The 19,344-nt window shown below is 48.6% G+C and overlaps 1 protein-coding gene across 1 annotated transcript in view; it reads right to left on the reverse strand.

Moving 5' to 3' along the window:
• The window catches only part of Man1c1 (mannosidase, alpha, class 1C, member 1), a 125,533-nt gene that overhangs the window by 28,196 nt on the left and 77,993 nt on the right, over positions 1-19,344 (reverse strand). The window lies entirely within an intron of this gene.

The following is a 19,344-nucleotide window of genomic DNA, read 5'->3' on the forward strand; positions in this document are numbered from 1 at the left end:
AGGCTCCAAGGCATGATCCAAGGGGACTCCAATGCCACAAGCAAATGCGTGAAGATCTCACGTCTTCCTGGTGGCTGCTTCCTCTCTGCAAAAGCAGGGAAGGAGACAGCACTAGGCGAGTCCCTTCTTTGACCTTCCTGAGCCTCCAGAGTAGCATGTATTACAGATGTAAGCCACCAGTGCCTGGGTTCTTACATTATTTATTTCCATTAAAAAGGAAAAATTTGGGAAGAAATCCAACTAATGCACAAATCAACACAACTTGAGTGTATAAAGGAGCCATACTCCCGTCCCTGTTATTGAACTTTAGAACCTGGCCCTGGGTGCTAATTGCAAAGACTGTTTTCTAACAGTCCATACTATGAGAATAAGACCTTGTGTGGTACAGAGAGCCTGCAGTCGAGAAGACTAAAGGAGTGGGGAGGAAGAAGGATAAGCCTAGAGCCATCTGGGGGGCTTCTTGAAAGAGGTGGCTGTCTATTTCTCAAGAACACCTTAAAACTAATTATTACAGAAAGCAACCACCTCCGTAGGGACCAGAATATAGTAGTCAATTGTATCTTTTGGGGATCCCTACTTTATATGTTTAACTTAAGCATATTTGCATATGACCTCCGCACATTTTCCCCTACACTTGACCTCATCTCAGATCACTTACAATAGCTAGTACAAGGTGAAAGCTGTATAAGCAGCTGTTACACTGTTCAGGGAACAATGACAAGAAATACATTGTCAGGGAATGTTCAGCACAGAGAATTTATTTTCCTGTGTTTTTCATCTCTGGTTTGTTGAATCCACTGATGGAGATGCTGAGACCCCACTGTGTTGCCTTCAGAAGAGTTACTGCCCCACAGTATCCTCCTTGGGGGTGGTACTGAGTCACAGGCCCCATCCTCCCATACAGGACTGGAGCTGCTGAGGGGCCCCCTCCACCCCACCATGCATTCAGAGTTCAATCTGGGCCCCTCAGCCAATACTGGTCTAATTGCTCACTTGTGTTGCTGCTGCAGACAGAGAATGCTGAAACCTAGCCATGGCCAGGCAGGGTCTGACAAGGAGTCAGGGAGAGGGAAAGGGAGAGGGGGAGGAGGAGGGAGAAGGGAGAGGGAGGAAGATACGGCTTAAGATTAAACAGCATTACCAGAAGAGAGGGTTGGCTGTGCAGGTGAGGGTGCAGCCATGCACTGGCTTAGAAATTAGGGCTGAGGTGAATTTCTAGAATGCCAGCCCCTTCCACACTTCCAGTCCATTAGGAGACACAAGCCAGGCCAGATAGTCTTTCTTGTCCCAGCTGCCTCCCTCTAGGTGTCAGGCTGGAGGTGCTAAGGCCAGGGAACCGTGATGGGTAACAGATGCATGGAGAGAGGCTAAAGCCAGCACAGGCTGGTGCCCATGCTCTTGCACTGCAGCTAGGCCAGCAACCTGCAAACCTGATGTTTTAAGGGTCCAGAGGGATCCTGCTACTCCACATCTCAGATGATGCCCAAAGGGCTGAGATGCAAGGGGACCTGTCCCAGCACTAGGCAAGGTGATGAGCTCCCCATTGAGCATGTGGCTTCTCAACGCTCTGCAAATACTCTCCAGTCTGACTGCTTGCCCTGCTATGCCTGCCCCAGTGGTTCTCCAGGCCTGCTAAGGCCAGCAGAGTGGCCATAGTATCTGATTTTGGAGACCTTTTCCTGGGCCACCTGTGGGTTCACCTTACAGACCCTCTGACCCCTGGGCCAGGCCAGGAGGCAACAGGGCTTCTCGTGACCAGCTCTGCCCTGTAACATCTCTGAGGACACCCGATATGGACAGCTGAGAAGCAGCTGGCTGAGGTTTGTTGGCAAAGTCCTGGCCCTGCTCTGGGCTCCTTCTCTGGGTTGGCTGCTGTCCACCAAGGCACTCACTGGAGAGCCTTTCATTCAGGCTAGGGGTTACCCAGAGGCCAGGCTGGGTAGGAAGGCTCTATCCCCAATCCACCCTATGTGTGGCCTGGCAGTTCCCCATGGAAAAACACATGCCCTACAGTAAACAGGCCAAGGACTTGCACGTGAAAGACCTACAGGCCTCAAAAAGGCACCCTCAACCCTCCACTGGGACTGGAGCTGAGGTGGGCTCCAGTTGAGCCCTCACTAGCTCTGAATTCTTCGTTTCACAAAGGACACCCCATTGTGAAGGAAGCAAGAGGCAGTGAAGAATTCCTGTAGGCTAGAACTCAATGCTGGGTTACAATCCTAGCAATACATCTTCTCTAACCATCAATGTTTTCTTCTGTCAGGTAAGGTGGAAAGCTGTGGGCGAAGCACCAGGGAACCATGCCCTGACCCTGACATGCTTGCTATCCACACAGCTGACACATCTGTCCCTAATTGGAATGGACAGGTACTTGACACACCAGATCACTGGCCCCCTGTGCTCTGGACAGTCCTTCCACAAGGTCTTTGGGATCCCATTAGTGTCTGCTGTGTGTGAATGACCCTCCTCTCCAGCCAGCCAGGCCTCCTGAGAAACCTCTGGGCAACCACTGTGTCCCTTGGCCTCCAGCACAGGTACTGCCCCTTTTTGAAAGAGTTGTTTGTGTCCTTTTCCTGTCCACAACAGCAGGGATTATGGTCTGGATCAGAGACAACCTTGTACTCAGGAAACAGCTGCTGACTGCCCAAGGAACAAAGGAGGCTGCTGCAGTCTGCTCCTATGCCCCAGGCCTGGTGCTGGGTCTCCACTGGCCTGGCCTTCCAGCTCTGGTGCTGGCCTTCCTCCACTGGCCTGGACTTCAGTGCACCTTGCCTCTTGCACCTAGCTCTGTGACTGCTGTTCCCAGCATCCTTTGCTGGTCCCTCTCATCTGCCCACATCTAAGCACTGGGTGAGTCTCCCTCTTAGTCTTGTTTCTTCTCTGCAGTCTCCCTCCACCTCAGTGATTCCAGAACATGAAACAACTCCTAGGTTTAAATTTCCAGCCAAGACTTTGTTCCCAGCCCCCAAATAGACACATCCAACTCCCTGCCCACATCCATTCGCCCCCTCTACTGGAAGGCTGTAGGCATCTCTCCTTTTAATGTCTGTGAGCAATCCTGCTCTACTTCCAAACACTCCCAGCCCCATCCTGCTGCCTACTGCTTCTCCCAAGGGCCATGCCCCTACAATGTGCCCCTACAATGTTTCTCAGGCCTTACCAGTCCTGCAACAAATCAATCCTAAGCGCCTCCTAATCATCCCCAGGGCTTCTACCTCCTCCTCTACCCTGTCCAATTTTCTCCTGTGGCCAGAGGAATTCCATAAAGATGCAAGCCATACCAGCCACTGCACTCTGTAACTCAAGTCCTTCCCATCTAACTTGCAGTCGGTCCATCCATACTCAGGGCCTGTGATCCGGCCCCATCCCCTCAGCATCTGTCCCTCACACCAGGTGTACAACTGAGCCTCCCAAGCCTGGGCCTGATGGCTGAGGGTTCTTCTGCTGAAATGGCACCCCTTGATGTCCTGTCCTATTTTTCTCTTGACCTGTAGGACCAGGGGCAAGGCACAGGGTCTGCTCACCTGACTGCATCTGTTCTCACAACTGCTACACCTGCAACACTGCAGCGCTTCCCAGATGGGGCCCCAATGTGCTGGGAAGGAAGCCCCTGCCTTGGGGAGAATGGGCAGGTCTGGGGGCTGTTGCCCACTCACATTCCCAGCACTTACATACCACCTGGGTGGGAATTTGTCAGGCTGAACAAACTTGGTCCCCTGAGCAAGCATCAGTGGTGACCATGTCCAGGGCTAGGTTAAGTCCACTCCAGGAGCCAGTGACAATGGACAGAGATCTCTCTCAGCTGTGGCGGCCTAGCTGGGATGATCAAGCATGCCGAAATCACAGCCTTTCAGGGACTTCCTATTGGGAGGTTGTTTCGTCTCCCAAGACCTCCTCCCAGGACTGCCTCCTCAGAAGCCACCTGCCCGTCTATGTTGTGGTTTGTATCCTCTCTGGACTCTGTCCTGTTAATGACAATGAGGTTTTATGGGATGTTTTATTAGCAGAGAGAAATGGGTCAGGCAAGGCAATTCCAGCTTTGGGAGGAACATTTAGGAAAAAAAAAAACCACCCAAGGCATAGCCTATTATCATAGCATCCCCAGAGTCAACACTAATGGCTGCGTTTAATTTAATGATATCATCCACAGAGACTTAACTATAAAGAAAAACACGAATGTTTTTCTCAGCCTCCAAAGAAACCATGGAGGCTGTGTGGCAGCTGTCTTTTTTCAAAGATGGCCACCATGGCGCCTCTCACCTGACAGCAACGGGGCTCTTCCTGCAACCTTGGTTGTCCTCCCGTGGTGTCTCCCTGGACCAACAAAATAAAGCAGAGGAAGAAGGTGCTTGTTTCCAGGTGCAGACCTGAAGAAACAGGCAGCTTCCCCTTTATACCTGTTGGGCTGACCAGCCACCACACTGTGAGGGAGCCCAAAACAGTCTGCCAGAACACAATGGGAGGCCACAGGCAACAATCCTCCTACCTGTGCCTCCTGACTAGCCGGGATCATAGATGTGCTCCATCAAACACAGATTTTTTTTTTTAAGATGGGGTCTTGGTAACTTTTCTCCCAGTCTGTCCTCGAACCACAATGCTCTGAATCTCTGCCTCCCAAGTAGTTAGGGTTATAGGAGTAGGCCACTGTGTCTGGTCTTAGAAAAAGACATTTTTTAGGAACTATTCCTGGAATTGAACAGAATGTTCTCACTAGAGGTGGATTAGTAAAAGATGATCACATCATTTTTTTAAAACTCACATTTAAAACTCATCTGGCTATCTGATAGAGCCTAGTAAGCACAAGGCAGTGAGTTCAAAACCCAAATACTGTCTGTCCTTCCATTCCTGCAAAAAAAAAAAAAAGCCCTCATTTTACTCTGGTCCCCAGGGAACAGTGTGTAGCCTTGTGAACCAGGCCTTAGACCTCTGCAAGATGCACCGCTCTTGCTCTCGTTGAGTGATGCTCTGCCCACAGCACACGAGCAGCCAGCACCCATGTTTTCTGGGGGGTGCCTGGTGACATAATCCCTCTTGCCTGGGAGGCTTTCTGCCATGGCTCAGAGCTCCCACTCTAGCACTTGCCTTCTATTTCCCGTCCGCCTTCCACCCTGGGATGACATACCAAGGCAACCCTGGCCAGATGCAGCCTCAGCCCAGAACTTCCAAACCTCCAGAATTGTTGAGCAAATCAATTCTGCTCACTAGGAATTGCTCAGACTTGGGCAGTCTTTTACAGCAGTACAAATGATCGACATGGCTTGGCAAACACCTCTCTTCTTTTTGGCTTCTGCTCAGTGGTGAGCACTCTTCCAAGACATTCCTGAGCTGCCAGGCAAGCCTGGCCACTCATCCTCCAATGCCCATGCTCTGCAGTGCCTCACCTCTGCCATACAGCTGTGCCTTCATTTGCCTGTGAGTTCTGGGGACAGGGGTGGGTCTCACTCTTCCAGTGGTCCAGCTCTATGCCCAGGCCAGGCACTATGAAGGTGGGCACCAGAAGGGGCTGACTGGATAGTGGAAGTCTTGGAAGGACTTTCTGGGAGGTGTGCAAACACTTCCTTCCCAAGGCCTCTGGGCACTGGAGCAGACACACACAGACTAGAGGCCTGCTGTCATGGAAATCTCCTCTGAGAAACAGAATGGGCAGCCATAGACGTCAGAGTCGCTGGAGCTAACGGCCCTCATCCTTTACAAACAGATGCACGTACATTTTGTTGCATAGTTGGCTGGAGGCTGTATGCCATGGCTGACTGCTGGATGAGGGTCACTGGGATGCGGGGCCAGACCCAGCTCATGGAGCAGCCTGCTGGAAATGCTCAGCATTTGCAAAATGTTGATGCTTGATTTGTTAATTTTTAAACAAGAGCTGAGGGTGCTATCTGACCTGGAAACCTGTGTTGAGACTCTTGACAGGGCTGTAAAAAAAAAGGCTCTGAACTGCTTTTGTTTCCAAATATTGTTGAGAGACAGAAAGGGCAGGTGTAGAAGCTGGACCAAATGCCATGGGCTCCAAAGTCACAGAGGGCCAGAGGCGGCCAGTGTCCAGACCATGTGACCTTGCCGCTCTTGCAGTGCCAGTGAGGCAGCTGTGGGAGAGCAAAGAGCTTTGGAGCCAGACAGACCCTGGCTCAACCCTTAGCCTTGTCCTTTCCTAGCTGTGTGATCTGGATAACTAACGCTACCTCTCTAGGCCTCAGTAAAATAGGACAAGAACTCCCTTTTGAGAGTGTGTAGTGATATGCTCAGAGGAACACAGGGACTCCTCCAAAGACCCAGCAAACACTCAATACAAGAAAGTAAGGCACACCAGCACCCAGCCTGTGCCCAATGCACTGTGTGCACCACAGTCCTGCCCAGAAGAGAGCTGCACCCAAGCTTCGTTAGGAGCCCTGGCAGATTCTTGGCCCACAAGGGGAAGATGGTAGTGCCTCCATGCCAGGCAGGCAGAAAGTGATGCTTCCAGGCAGGCAGGACTGGGTTGGGCGAGGCCTGCTGGTATTTTAACAGCCCTGCTTTGGCAGGAAGAAGAGCAGACATGGGAGCTCCTGTCAGCTCTTCCCAGCAGGCATACAGCCCAGCAGCTGAGAGGCAGCTCCTGAGACCCAGAGGCCCTTCCCCCTTCTTGCCTCCACCTGCATAACTTTAGTGACTGTTGGGTAGCTCTTTTTCCTCCGCATCTGCTGCCTTGGGAAGGGTGAACATTCTTATCCTAGCAGCTCTGGGCTTATCCCTGCCCTTGTGTTGGCTTCATGGCTCTGCTCTGCTTTGATGCCTGGAGGTACCTATCGTGGGATTTGTGGGCATGATTTGGGCAAAGGGCTGAAACATGCTAGCACAGATGTGTCTGCCCTGGCCCACCTGTCACCTCCAAAAGTTTCAAAGTGCCACTGGTCCAGCAAGAACAAGAGATAATAGGGAAGACTTGGATGAGGCTGAACACAAGCTAATTAAGCCAAAGTTCTCCCTCTATGAAGCTACAGCAAACATTCTTTGTCTGCCACTCATGGTGGGTTCATTACACAGCATCTTGAAGAAAATGGCTGACCACTACAATGCTTGAACATCACTCCTTAACAGTCTACGTGCTTCACATTCTCCCTAGCCCACTAATTGATTCCATGTAGCCCACTCTCCTGAGCTTCTAACCCTTATCCCAAGCCATGACTTCTGCTTGGAGTGACTTCCTCTAAGCAAAATGTCCTATGTGTGACCCAAAGTCTAGATGAAATGCTACTTCTGCCATAAAGGTGTTCTCCCAGACTAGATGCTTTCTTCTTCACAAGTACTTGTGATTGTGATTGTTGTCGAGACAGGGTATTGCTGTGTTTGAGGTTTGGCTGTGGAATGTGGAATATTGCTAGATGTCAACAACCAACTGACCTCATTAGATGTTGGCACCAACTAAACACCTACTTCTCCAGGCACCATGGAGTCGCACACACGTCTATTTTACACCTTGTGACAACTCCATTATTGTTCCTCTTTCATAGATGAAGAGCCAGGCTTCATGAAATTAGGTCACTTGCTCAAGACACCTCAAAACCATCCACCACAAATCTATTTCTGTGGCAGCGTAGGGTTGAACTCAGGGCTTTGTGCCTGGTAGGCAGGCTTCTACCACTTCAGCCACATCCCAGCCGTTTTGATTTAATTGTTTTTCAGGTCTCATGTTTTAGTCCAGCCAGACTTAATTCCAATCCTCCTATTTATGCCTCCCATGTAGCTAGGATGGTAGGTACATGCCAGCATGCCCAGCGATTAGTTGAGATGAAGGCTTACTAACTTTGTGCCCACGCTGGCTTTGAACTACAATCCACCTGATTTTTACTCAATTTCTCAAGTTGTTGAGATTACACGACTGAGTCTTCAATTGGACTTTTTGAATGCCACCCTGTCTGACATTGGAGCACAATGAGGAGTGGCCCACTTCACCCACCTCACAGATTGGGAGACTTCCCGGTGGCAATGAGACCCTTCTGCAGGCCACCTCTCATTACCAAATGGAATGTCTGTGCTGTGATGGAGTCCAAGCAAGGAACCTTGGTTTGGGAGAGGCTGCATTCACTCAACCATTCAATCTTCCAGAGGCTGGAAGGGTGCACAGAAGAAAGACCATGAAGTATGGTAGCATAGAAAAGTCAGAGGTAGGGAAGTCTTGACTTGGTCTTAGGCAGAGGGCCTCAGAAGCAGCAAGAAAGAGGAAGGGAAGCAGTGGTGAGGGGCGGGGACTGGGATCTGACTGGATGTCACGTAGAAAGCAGCCAGGCCAGAGACTCTGGGAGGACCCCAGACAGTGATTTCCATCTTGGCTTGGTGAGCTTGTCACGAGGTAAAGGGGGGCAGGAGCACCTCCTCAAAGCTGCTGGAGATTTCCTGCAGCTGAGTCAGTTATCCATCCAGGGATGAGGGGACCAGGTAGACTGTGTATCTGGGAGATGTTAGCTTCCGCTTCACTCTGCTGCTGCTGCTGATGTGGGGTCCCAGGTCCAGAGAGAGTTACAAAGCCATGCTGGGCATACATTGTAGCCACACAGAGCTGTGCCCTGATCATGACAAGCATCTATCCCAAATTTTCTCTCAGTGCATGGGTCAGAGCCAAGAGGCACAGATGTGTAGCACTGATAACCAGATGATTGATGGGCACTGGGAGGGCAAGCAGAGAGGCCCTATTCACCCTTAGGAACTCACAGAGGTGGGAGTGCCTGGGATGCAGCTGAGCCTCTATGGAGGGTCCTCCTAGCTGCTTGCATGCTGAGCTGCAGGGAATGGAGACGCTGAGACACAGAGATCTAAGTTTGGATCTAGTACTTGCTGACACCGTAGCCGCTGCCCCTAGCTGGCCTCTGGCCTCCACTGGCAGCAGTGGTCGGGCTGTGGAAGCAGTGCCGTGCCACCCTGGGGACAGGCACTCCCTACAGGTACTTCCCAACAGGAGGGTATAATTACTCCCCCTTTTGACAGAACAGGAAGCTGAGCCTTAGAGTGGGGTAAAGGTCCCAGGCTGAGGAACAGGAGCCAGGCCCTGACCCAGGCCATCTGCTCTTACTCACTGTGCAACTGTTAGGATAGAACTGGCTGAGAGGCCTGGGTCACCTGGCCAGGGCCTGCTCTGCCTCCCACCCAGGGCTGCAATGCCCCCTCCATGGAGGCCCTACCTGGGCATGAGGAGCTGGCCACTTCTCTCTGGAGGAGGAGGACCTTCTGTAGGCCTCTCACTCACCATAACACAGGGACCAGCCTGGTCCTGCTTTCTGCACAAAATCTTGCTCTGGTCCTTCCAGTGACATAGCTTCTCAGTTCCAGGCTCCACAGGCTTATCACAAGGTGGGGTCTGATCCTCTGACAGGCAGCCCCAGAGGCAGAGGTTTCACGCTATTATTAACCCTGCAATTATTAAGGAACTTGCAGGGGGCGGAGGAGGAGTGGAACAGAGATTCTAAGTCAAGTGTATGTTCAATCTGGAGAGGACTGAGACGGTGCCTACTGTGACCAGCAGCTGAGCCAGGGTCCTCCCTCGGCCACAGACCCACCTACAGAGGGGAAGGGAGCAGCCAGGCTCCTCTACAGACCTGGCCCTTCCCTTTCTTGGCTCAGAGGCCCTTTAGAATCTGATGGAAGTCATCCTACTTGCTTAGGACAGCTCATTTCCTACCCACACATGGGTTGGGGAGCTACTTTGGAGTCTAGGGGACCCAGAATCCAATCCCTCTTGGCCTCTGGTTTGCTGTGTGGCCTGTAGCCATACACTGCACCCTGGGAGCCTTACTCTCCCCTGGGAATGGAGTACCATCCACCACTGAAGCAGCTACTCCTCAGTGGTATAGTGCTCTCTGCTCTTCTCTAAATATGTGTGTACTTCTGGGGTGCCTGGGAGCGGCCTTTGGGGTTTTAGAGGCTGTAGTAGTGGTAGGAAAAGTCCCTAGGCTTCTAGTAAAGAAACAAACAAAAAATTCAGACCTGGCCTAGGGCTTAGTGGCTAGGTGACCATAACCAGGTGATTTAACCTCTCTGAGCCAACAGTTGAGTTTGCATCTATCAAAATGAACCAGTGAGAAGGCCTTGGAGGTATTCCTTACAAAGGGTCAAACAGAAAGGTGAAGGGTCTATGCAGGATGGACTCCTTCCCACTGGCCTGCGCCCACCCACTTAGCCAACTCAAGCCCTGGTCTGAGGCAGCCAGAGTAGATTTCTGAGTGTAAGCTGCCTATGTAGTTAGGCCTTGGGACTACGGCAACTCACAGACAAAGCTAATATTCAGAGGCCCAGAAGGCAACTCTGCTTCAGAGAAAACACACAGCGTAATTTCCACCCAGAGCGCTTCAAGGCTGCCCAGGCCAGTGTGGTTCTGGGAAGCTAGAGGAGTCACCCTCATGAAACTCAACAATTAAAGCCTCAAGCGTCTGCCACTCTCAGCCAAGGTTTGCTCTCGCAGGATGACAGGAAACTAAAAGTGTCTGATTCAGCAGCACAGCTTGTAGAAATACATGGTAACCCGGTTTTGTCAATCCATGGAAGGCACAGCTCAAGTCATTAAAAAGCTATTGTACTTAATCACGCATGGAGAAGGCCGGCTACGTCTCTCAGATCATTTCCAAATGGTTTCAGGGTAACTTTCAAAAACTGACAGGCAAGCAGGGCGGAGATTATGGCTGGCAATAATCTGCATGATTTCTGAGTCTGCTTCCCAAAGGATGTAGGGTGTGAGAGGAAAATCACCACCTAGCCCTTGGCCATAGTGGTGACAGGGACAGTTGGAGAGACTGTCCAGGTGGCTTAGGCCTAAATTCTGCCTGTGAGACCACAGCTGTTTTCTCAGAAAGATGAGATGATCAAGAAAGCAATGATGCGAAGGAGGGTGGCAGGAGCTGGTAACAGAGTGGACTTTCCACGTGGTTAAGGCTGTGTTAGGAGCCTGGGTCTGGAACGGCCTTTGCCACTCACTAGCCCTGTGACCTCCACACAGTGCTACAGCTCTCACAGCCCCAGGTTCTTCACCTACCAAGTGAGATGCCTCCTAGGTGGATGAGTAAATGGGCAAATTCCCATAAGGCCTTTACCAGAGCGCCTGGCTCATAAGAAGCTCTTGATAAATGCGGCCTTAACACTATGAGGAAGGAAGCCTCAAAGACTAGTTTGGATTTGGGTCAGGAAGAGCAAGAATCTGCAAAATGGAGAGTTGTGAAAAGGACCTCGTAACCAGTGGGTACAGCATGTGTAAAGCCTCTGAGGTGACAAGTTGGTGGGGAATGAGCACAGAGTAGAGGGAAGGGAAGGGAGGCAATGCTGCCAGCCAAGCTGGAGTCCTGTGGGAAGGATGTGGGTGTGGCTGAGGGGTTCAAGCTCTGAGGTGGAGACAACAGGGAGCAGGAAGTGTTTGTCAGCAGAGAGCACTGGGGCAGTGTGTGGGATCCAGGTTCCTTTCAGGGTCTGGAGTTGCAGCGCGTGTCTTCTTTTCAGGCCTCAGACCATGCTGGGCACTCTATGTGAATCACACGTTATTGCTGAGCTCAATCTTCAAGAATTAAATTTTCACCATCTCAGGTTTTAGGACTTGACATCGGGAAACGCAATGTTGGGGGTCGTTTTTGCTAACCTCCTTTACTAACCCTTCCTCCTAGGTACCCACTCACATTGACAATTGAGATTAACCACCACACATTAATAGCAAGAACACTCATCCTAGCACCCAGCCCTTACTGGAAGAAAATATCCTCTCCCCGTAGGGGGAAAGCCAAAGCAAGGCGCTTCTTTCCAGACAGGAGCCAAACATACCCTGAGCATCTTGGAGGGGCCTATAGGTATGAGGCCCAGATCACAGACAGCACACCCAAGGGATCCTCCAAGGCTGAAGTGACATTGGGAGTCACACTCTGAAGATGATGACATCTCTGACCCAAGTGACAGTGAGCAGTAGACCCCCTCTGTTGCCATCATCTTACCTTTTTTTTTTTTCCTGTTGGTTGTGGGGCTTGAACTTGGGGTCTGAGCACTGTCCCTCAGCTTTTCTGCTCAAGGCTAGCACTCTACCACTTTGAATCATCGCTCCATTTTTGGTGGTTAATTGGAGGTAAGAGTCTCTTGGACTTTCCTGACTTGTGATGGCTTCAGATCCTCAGATCTCAGCCTCCTGAGTAGCAAGGCTTACAGGGATGAGCCACCAACACCTGGCTTCATCTTGCTTTTAGATGAGCAAGAAATAAATGAGTTTGGTTTCAATCTACTGCGATCTCTACGCTTTCTGTTACAGCAACAAGCCTGATCTAAATAAACACTCCACTAAGTGGAATGACCTCAGACCCCAAGAACAACAGCTAACAGCTCAGCAGGACACCAGGAATGGTGTCCTATCATCCTGTCCCATCACATGGATTACTAGCTCTGGCCTCTGAGAGTCTGAGGCTGCTGAAGGGGAAGGAACTTAGCACACTCCTTGTGAGGCAGGACAGTGGAGACACAGCTGGGGACAGCTCCAGGCCAGGAGGCAGGTCTATTTTCAGGTCCTGGCCCAGCTGGAACCTCACTCCAGGAGTTCTTTCCCATGGCAGTTCCTAATCTCCTCGCCGAGCTCCTGGGGAGAGGAGGCTGGGTCAGGCTTTCATCTGCAGACGGCTCCCCTGGGAAGAAGCCGGCCCAGCCTCCCTCTGATAACTTGTTCCAGTCTCTCACAACTCATTAGCAGGAAATCACATTCCCTGCCAGGGAGATGCTCACCTGATTTTTCAGACTCGTCAGGTAGACTGTTATCAAAACCTTGTCATGTCTGTACAGCCCCCAGTGCTCCCCACTCTGGCATCCTCTGCCAGGCTCTCAGCACACAGTCTCTGGTGTCTGGAGAACCTCATATGGCTGTGTTCTGCCAGCCTGTTTGGTGGGAAATGGGGCTGAAGACCAAGCCTGCTCAGGTGGCTGAGGCTCAGCCTGGTCCCCACAGCCATGCCTTTTATACTTCCAGGCTAGTTCTGATGCTGAGACCCCAGTGGCTGGAGAAGTGAGGCCAGAGCAGCATGTGATAAGCTGTCTCTGGCCATGGACAACTCCTACAGGACCCTGTCATTTCCTGTTCTTTTACTAGACTGGGAGGGGGTCCCTATGTTAAGGCTTGGGGCAGATCTCTGGAGCTTGGAGTCAGATGAGATCACCTCAGACTGTACATGTGATGCCACTGTCCCATTCTCCAGCAGGGTGCAGATGATGTCTACTTCTCTTGCTCTCTCATCACTTTCTACTCACCTCTCATTGGCCCTAGCTGGTGGCACCAAAGAACTCTCAATCACCGGCCAGCAGTGAGGGCCTTTCATGGCCTGGACCACAGACTCTATCTGAAATCTTCTTTCACACAGAAATGCTACGTACACCCACCCCAAGAGCTGCCATTACTTACTGCACAGGGGAAAGAACTGGGGTTCATACACATTAGGTAACTGCTGCCCAGGGTCACCCAGTGAGGTTACCCAGCCAATCCACTGGGTGGCTTGTGGAACTGGGGTTAGCAGTTTCTGTAACATTTATGGAGCACTGGCTTAATATGTTCTGTATGCCAAGTAACAAACTGAAAACTGTATCTTAATCTTCATAACAACTCTAGAATGTAAGGGATTATATTATTTCCATTTCCAGTTGACAAAACTGAGGTTCCAGGGAAGCTAAAGCAACCTTGGACAGGCGGAACCGTGGCCTGCATGCCTGTGAAGGGGTGGCTTCTTTCTACCCAGTTGTCTCTCAGGTGAGAAGGGCAGAGGGGAGGCAGAGAAAGAAGCATCAAGGTTCTACCAAGGGAAAAAAGTAGGATACATTCTAGTCATCATTCCATTAAAAACTCTGTGTATGTGTATGTGAATGTGTACGTGAACATGGACCAGATATGGATATCAGCAGACAGTGGGCATGGGTCTCTGAGTGGGTGGGGTCTGGTTCCCTTAGTTCATGGCTGCCCTCAACTGAATTCTTCCTCACAAGGACTGCTAAAGATTAAGGTGGACCAAGAGCCAGGGTTACAGGTGTGGTGGCTCCACCTTTCTGTGGCCTGGAGGAAGAAGAGGTTTACCTCCCTAACCAGGTGCAGAAGCCACCTGTCCAGGAAACCCCTTCACCCTAGGGTATTCCAGGCTTCTGTCTTGGGCAGAATCCACCCCTACTCCAGCTTCCAGATGGTTAGTCACCTCCAGAGACATACACTTTGAACTCCCATTAAAGCAAGCACTGTATGCTGTATACAGTGCTAAAGCCTGTAATCCTAGTTTCTTGGGAGGCAGAGATTGGGTGATGGCAGATTGAGGTCAGATGGGGTAAAAAGAGTTCTTAAAACTTCATCCCAACCAATGGCTGAGCATGGTGGTATGCACCTGTCATCACCAGTGATGTAAGGAAGCACAAACAGGAGGATGGTAGGTCAGTCCGGTCTTGGGGAGAAAGAAAGCAAAACCCTACCTCAAAAATAACCACCTCAGGGGCTGGGAAGGTGGCTCAGTGGTAGAGCGCTTGCCTTGCATGCATGAGGCTCTGAGTTTGATTCCTCAGCACCACATAAGCAAAAAAGAAAAAAAAAGCCGGAAGTGGTACTGTGGCTCAAGTGGTAGAGTGCTAGCCTTGAGCTGAAGAGCTGAGGGACAGCGCCCAGGCCCAGAGTTCAGGCCCCACGACTGGACCAAAAAAAAAAAAAAATAACCACCTCAGGGGCTGGGAAGGTGGCTCAGTGGTAGAGTGCTTGCCTTGCATGCATGAGGCCCTGGGTTCGATTCCTCAGCACCACATAAGTGAAAAGGAAAGAGCCAGAGGTGGCGCTGTGGCTCAAGTGGTAGAGCGCTAGCCTTGAGCTGAAGAGCTGAGGGACAGCGCCCAGGCCCAGAGTTCAGGCCCCAGGACGGACCCCCCCAACCACCCCCCCCAAAAAATAACCACCACACAAAAGGCTTAGGAGTGTGGCTGAAATGGTAGAGCACCTGCTTAGCGAGTTTAAGACCCTGAGCTCAACTTCTAGTACTGCCAACAAACAAACAAACCGACAAACACACAAAAAAAAGCACTGTAGGTGGATCCTTGAAAATTCCACAAGGGAAAAGTTGTGGAAAAAGGGAGCAGGCCTGGGAAGGATACACTGCATTCTGGGTTCTGGGAGGCCTAGGGATGGCCTCTAAAGCCATTGGCACCTGGCCCCACCACAATGGGGCCAGGCTTGTGCACTCACTGGGCCCTCTCCCTAGAGTACCCTTCCATTCCTCTCTGGGAAACAACGTTCATTCTTCAGGACCCAGCTCAGTGAAGGAACTGCTCTGTGAAGTCCCCAGAGGTGAGGCAGTGTATTCCCCTCAGTACTATGTACTTACCTCATGTGATATGTGGGCCTTCCTGTTAGGAGAGTTCAAGGGGCAAGGTCACAGCCAGTTCACCTTTGTATCTCTAGCACCCAGTGCTGGTCCTACAGGGCCTCATCATGAATGAATGCACCTCATTCCTCTAAGGACCTAGTGTTCCTATTTTCCCACTTCCTGCTGGGTTTCCCTCGGTGTCAGAAGAGAAATAAACTGCACCCTTTGTCTTTCACCTCTTTGGTATTGACCAGAGCTGAGTTTTAATGGTGCTTTGACAAAAGGCAACTCCTATGTTCATTTTCCTGGGCTAATTACATTTCCCAATTGAAATGCTTATCTCTGTACTAGTGTTAAAGACATAATCAGTTTCCAGAATGGATTCAAAAGAGGTGAGAAGCAAGAAAATAATTAAGCCAACCTCTGATTGAATCAAATAATTAAGCAGATTAAATCGGTTGCTTGGGATCAACAGCTCAGCCTAGGACTGGGGAGTGTGCAGCTTTAGGGAGAGAGAGAGATCGTTTTAGATCGTCTTATGGGTGGGCAGCATTTCCCCCAAATATAAGTCAAATAGGATTGTTTCAAATGAATGCAAACCAAGGTGGCAGTTTCTTGTTTAGGTAAAACATTCTTGGTTAACAGAAGCAAAATCAAGAGATGGAAATAGAGGTTCTGCTTCAGAATCTTGCCTGGACACTGCTGGTAGCACATCAAAGGCTCTACCCTACTCTGCATCCCATTCTTTGCCACCTAATAGCCCTCTCTCCCTGTCCTCTTAATCTGCAATCTGCTGAGCAGCTAACTTGACAATGACAGCAAACATGATACAATCAAGGCTTCAAACACCCCTTGCAGGTTTCTGCTAATTTTCCTGCTTCTGACATCTCTATTCGGAGCACAGCCTAGCTGTCCCATGGTCCCAGCCAAAGATCTCATAGGTCAGCTGACAGTCAGTCGCCAAGGCCCAAGCCTGCTTGAGATCTGTAGTGTCACTTAGTGGACTTAGCCAGGAGTGGCCTTTCTCCAGCCCAGCTTCTACCCTACCTTCAACTCTCAGCTGCACACCACTTCCAATGGAGAGTCATACACCTGTGTGTGAATAGTAAGTCTTTCCCCAACTAACTCACTTGATCTTCACAAAGAATTCTGGGCAGATGTCAGAATGGGGCTCATTTGTCTCATTTTGTAGAACCAAGTAGAAACTTAGAACACCAATCAATTAGAGCCAAAGATAATGGCTAAGAAGGTAAGCTGGATAAATACATTAGCTCCTACCTCTCCCTTTCCCCCTAACTCTGAGAAATCAGGATGAGAATTTAGGAAAAAAGTATCAATCACAGGACAAAGCAACAAGAGGAGAAGACAATAGAAATCATGTTTGGGCAGCTGGGAAAGAGAGAGAGGTTGAGCATTGATTTAGTAGAAATAGGAAACTCAATTGTAGAGTTAGAATTTAAATCTGAGGAAATGTCCTGGAAATGAACCGAAAACAAAAGATTCAGAAAATAAAAGAAGGGACTGAGAATGTGGCTTAGTGATACAGTTCTTGTCTAGCATGTATGAAGCCCTGGGTTCGATTCCTCAGTAACGTATAAACAGAAAAAGCTGGAAGTGGCGCTGTGACTCAAGTGGTAGAGTGCTAGCCTTGAGCAAAAGCAGCTCAGGGACAATGCACAGGCCCAAGTTCAAGCCCCAGAACTGGCAAAAAAAGAAAGGGAAAGAAAAGAAAAGAAGGAAATAGAAAAAAATAAGGCAATGAGAGGAGTAGCTCTGTAGATTTAACATCCAAACTGTAGGAATTTGAGAAATGGAGAAAAGGGAGAGAAGAAAATAAAGACATAATTCGAAAACATGTCTCCAGACTGAAGATAATAAATTTCCAGGCTGGAAAAGACCACTCCTTTCCTGGCAAGATGAATGAAGGGAGACCCACACTAAGATGAGTTATGTTGAAGTTTCAGAACACAGAAGACGCAGAACATGTCCTATGACGTGCTTTTCCAAAGGAAAAGCACAGTCAGGTATCTGAATGGGATCAAGCTTCTCTTCAGGAATGTAAGAAGCTAGACAATGGACCAATTTCAAAATTTTGAGGGAAAAATTTAGTCCAATTATTAACAAAGCCTGAGGGAAGAATAGAGAGAGCTTCAGATTTCACATATCTGTCCCATCCCCATATGCTCTTTTCCAGTATCTATTGGATGGTACATACCAAGAAAGTGAAAAAACACACAAACAAACAAACAAAAAAGCCTACAAAATCAAAATGATTTTGTAGGGTTTTTTGTTTGTTTAAGGCTGCCCAAATCAAAGCAGTGAGGTATGTGTAATACAAATCAATTGAGAAAGTAGAATCTTCTCAGAAAAAAATAATTTTTTTTATGTTGGTCTTGGGGCTTAAACTCAGCGCCTGAGCGCTATCTCTCAGCCTTTTTGCCTAAGGCTAGTGTCTTGCCACTTATGCCACAAGCTCAACTTCCATCTTTTTGGTGGTTACTTGGAGATAAGGGTCTCATAGACTTTCCTGTCTGGGTTGGCTTTGAACCTTGATCCTCAGATATCAGCTTCCTGAGTAGCTATGATTAGAGGAATGAGCCACCAGTACCCCGCTCAAAAAATAATTTGCATCTAATGTTGCCACCATTAGATCTACATGCAAAAAAAATGAAGCTGGAATCCTACCTTACACCACACACAAGAATGGATTCAAAATGGATCATGGCCTTGAAAGGAATGGCTAAAACTGTAACTGTCTTAGAAGACACAGGAATCATCTTAGACAATGGCTTCTTAGATTCATGATCAAAAGCATAAGAAACAATAAAACAGATAAAATAGATTATATAAAATCGGAAACTTCTGTGTTGAAGATTTAATTCACAGAATAGAAGAAAGTGTTTGCAAACCATATAATCTCAAGAAGGCCTGGGTATACAGAATATATAAAGAGCTCTTACAACTCAATAGTGAAAAGGTCAATTACCCAGTTAAAATATAGGTAAGGATTTTGAATGTATATTTAAATATTTATTTCTCTAAAGAAAATATACAGATGGCCAATAACATCGTTAGATATTAGAGAGATACAAATCAAACCACTATAAGATACCATTTCATACATAATGCAGTGGTTATAATAAAAAGACAAACAGTATGTATTGTCAAAGATATGAAAAAATTATAATTCATAGATATATATTATGAATGTAAAATAGCATAGCCTCTTTAGAAAACAAATTAGAAAACATCAAAAATTCCATATAGAAGTTCTGCATAACCAGCATTTCTACTAGGCACATGTACCTAGGAGAAATACACACATATGTTCATATAAAAGTTCATACACAGTGTTCATAAGAGCATTATTCTGAGTAGCCTCCAAAGTGCAAACAACCCAAATGTCCCTCTAGTAAATGGGTAAGTAAAATGTGGTAGATCTGTCAAGATATATCATTGAGCAGTAAAAGGAAGGGAAGTACTGGCACATGTATAGCATGGATGAACCTGAGAAATGATGCTCAGAGGAAGAGTGCCAGAATAAAAGATCACAGCTTGTCTGGCTCCATTTTTGTGAAACATCTAAAAACAGGCCAATGTACAGAGACAGACAGTAAATCTGTGGCTGTCTAGGAATGGGAGTAGAAACAGGAAGTGACTATAATGGAAGCACAGTTTCTTATTAGGTGATGAAATGCTTCAAAACTGTGATCATTTCATCGAGCATTACTCTTTTCTTTTTTGCCATACCAGGATTTGAACTCAGGGCTTCATGCTTACTCAGCTTGCTTGCTCAACACTTGAACTACCACTTGAACCATGCTTCCAGCCCTACTTTTTGCTGGTTATTTTGGAGATAGAATCTCATGGGCTTGCCTCCAAACTCAATCTTCGAGATTTCACTCTCCAGAATAGCTAGGATTATAGGCATGAGCCACTGGTGACCCACTAAAATGGGTTATTTCTATGGTCTGTAAATTATATATGAACAAAACTATTTTGGAAAACAAACAAGAAGGAAGTTAACAATCCTTAAGGA

This window comes from Dipodomys ordii, unplaced genomic scaffold, assembly GCF_000151885.1.
Source record: "Dipodomys ordii isolate 6190 unplaced genomic scaffold, Dord_2.0 Scaffold6, whole genome shotgun sequence".
In the NCBI taxonomy this organism is placed as follows: domain Eukaryota; kingdom Metazoa; phylum Chordata; class Mammalia; order Rodentia; family Heteromyidae; genus Dipodomys; species Dipodomys ordii.